The sequence below is a fragment of the Elephantulus edwardii genome, unplaced genomic scaffold, assembly GCF_000299155.1.
Source record: "Elephantulus edwardii isolate Elephantulus edwardi_28Jun2011 unplaced genomic scaffold, EleEdw1.0 scaffold00033, whole genome shotgun sequence".
Classification (NCBI taxonomy): domain Eukaryota; kingdom Metazoa; phylum Chordata; class Mammalia; order Macroscelidea; family Macroscelididae; genus Elephantulus; species Elephantulus edwardii.
Window position 1 is genome coordinate 10,093,301 of NW_006399783.1, and position 2,704 is coordinate 10,096,004.

At 42.5% G+C, this 2,704-nt stretch overlaps 1 protein-coding gene across 1 annotated transcript in view; it reads left to right on the forward strand.

Annotated features, from left to right (window-relative positions):
• Positions 1–2,704, forward strand: part of KCNIP1 (Kv channel interacting protein 1) — a 646,152-nt gene that overhangs the window by 636,491 nt on the left and 6,957 nt on the right. The window lies entirely within an intron of this gene.

Here is a 2,704-nt window from a genome sequence, read left to right on the forward strand (position 1 = left end):
CTTTTAAACTATTCTCTCCCTCATCTGTTTCAATGCAGTATATGTAATTTATCCAGTTTTTTCTCATTCTTACCCCAACCCTGATGCCAGTCCATTCTACAGAAATGGCACTATGCAGTGTTTGTCCTTTCGTAACTGAGATATTTCACTCAGCATAATGTCCTCCAGGGTCACCCATTTTGAATAATATTGCATGGGTTCCTTCTTTTTCAATGCAGCATAGTATTCCCTTGTGTGATATACCACAGCTTTTCTATCCATTCGTTTGTTGATGGGCACTTAGGTTGCTTCCAGCTGCTTGCTATTGTGAACAAAGCCATGATAAACATGTGTGTGCATATGTCTACTTGGATGGCAGACATGGTCTCTCTGGGGTATATTCCCAGTAGTGGAATTGCTGGGTCAAATGGTATCTCTATTTGAAACTTTTTGAGAAAGTGCCACACCACTTTCCACAAAATCACAAGACCACATCCATCTTTCTCCTTCAGAGCAGCTAATGAATATAAACTCCCTGCCTTTGTATTTATAACCTTCACTTTAAGGCAGAGGTTATTACTCTGAACTCAGCCCCAAAGCATAAGAAGCTAGTAAAAAGTTATAAGCACAAACTGAGCACCAAGTTTCAGGCACGTTATTTAAACTCTAGACAATCCTATGAAGTACATGTGCTTTGCTATTGTTGTTGTTGTTGTTGTTGTTAAGTGCCGTTGAGTCGCAGGCGACTCATAGCGACCCTATGAAGGAGAATCCTTGACTCTTGGGTACCTTTCATCCTTTCTCCAGGTTCATAAAGTTTCCGGAGGCAAGCTATTATGGAAGTGGATGCCACTCCTCCTTCCACGCTTGTTTTAATTGGGGAGCTCCACCCCACTCTCTGTCCACATTGGGTAGCCAACCATTAACGCATTTGACACATGCATGTCACAGTATTCAGCCTCATAGCAACCATAAATGACCACAGGACGGCAACTTATACACCAGGGCTATATGACCTAGAGGAATGTCTGAACAAAAAGTACCATCAAATTGAAACCAAATCCTAGCTGACTCTCTTATGGAGTTCTCAGAGACAATAAATTACATGAGAAGAGATTGTTGTTGTTGATGTGTGCCATTAAATCACTTGCTAGTCATAACAGTCCTATGTACAACGGCTCTGAACCCTGCTCTATCCTGTGCCAACTTCATTATCTCTAACACACCATTACCCCAGTCTGAATCGATCCATCTCATCAAGGGTCTCCTCTCTTGTGCTGTCCCTACACCCTCCCAAGCATGACGTCCCTCTCCAAGGACTGGTCCCTCCTTGCAACATGCTTCAGAGGAAGCCTCAGAATCCTTGCCTCCAAGGAGCAGGCTGGTGTCACCCTCTCTAGGATGAACCTGTTTGTTTTCCTAGCAGCCAATGTTATGTATATTCAATACTTTTCTCCAGCACCACAGCTCAAAGGCAATATGCTCCTTCTATCATCCCTAACCATTGTCCACCTTTCTGACACATAGCAAGTAATTGCAAAAACTATGGCCTGGATCAGGTGTACCTTAGTCTCCAGACTGATACCATTGCTTTTCAGTACTCTGGAGAGGTCCCTGACAGCAAACTTTCCCAGTGCAATTTGTCTCATAATTTCGGGCTGCTGGTAACAAGAGTGTTAATTATGGAGCCAGACAAACTAAAACTTAATAATCTCCATCTCTTCACCATCTATCATGAGGCTGGCAATTGGCCCAGTGGTAAGAATCTTTGTCTTTTTAATGTTGGGCTTCAATCCATATTGTAGACTATAGTCCTTGATCTTCTGCAGCTTGTGCTTCAGGCCCTCCTCAGTTTCAGCAAGCAGAGTTGTGTAATCTACATAACACAGGTTGTTGATGAGTCTTCCTCTGATCCTGATGTCACACTCCTCCTCATAGAGTCCAGCCTCCCAAATGATCTGTTCCACATATAGAATGAAAAGGTATGGAGAGAAGACAGATCCCTGGCATCCCGATTTTGAACCAAGCAGTGTTTCCTTGCTCTGTTCTGACAACTGCCTCCTGGTCCAAGTATAGGTTTCACATAAGCATAATCAAGTGTTCTGGGATTCCCACTCTTCTCAGAGTCAGCCACAGGTTGTTGTGATCCACACAGTCAAATGTCTTTGCATAGTCAATAAAACAGATATCCCTCTGGTACTTTCTGCTTTCAGCTAAGATCCATCTAACGTTAGTTATAATATCTCTAGTTCCACAGCCTCTACTAAACCCAGCCTGCACATCTGACAGTTCTCTGTTGATGTGCAGTTCAAGCCATTTTTGGATAATTTTCAGCAGAATCCTACTTGCATGTAATACCAATGATATTGTTTGATAATATCCACACTCTGTTGGGTCGCCTTTCTTTGCAATGTGAACAAATAAGATTACTCATCTTTTTCATCTGGATCTTCTGGTGGATCTGAACTGTGTGCCTTTGGCTTGGCAGTGAAACACCTCACCACTAGGCCACTAGAACTCTCTAGATGTGCTATGTCATTGTTGTTTTGTTGTGTGCCCTCAAGTCAGAATCAGCCCACAGCTGACCTGCCAGTGATTTTCTTTTTTTTCCTATAATTATATTTTATTAATTTTCATAAACATTTACAGAGATTTGGGGCTTCCACTCATTCATTGTTGCACTATTCTCTCTACCCTCCTCCCAGTTTGTTCTTGTCCAAATGCC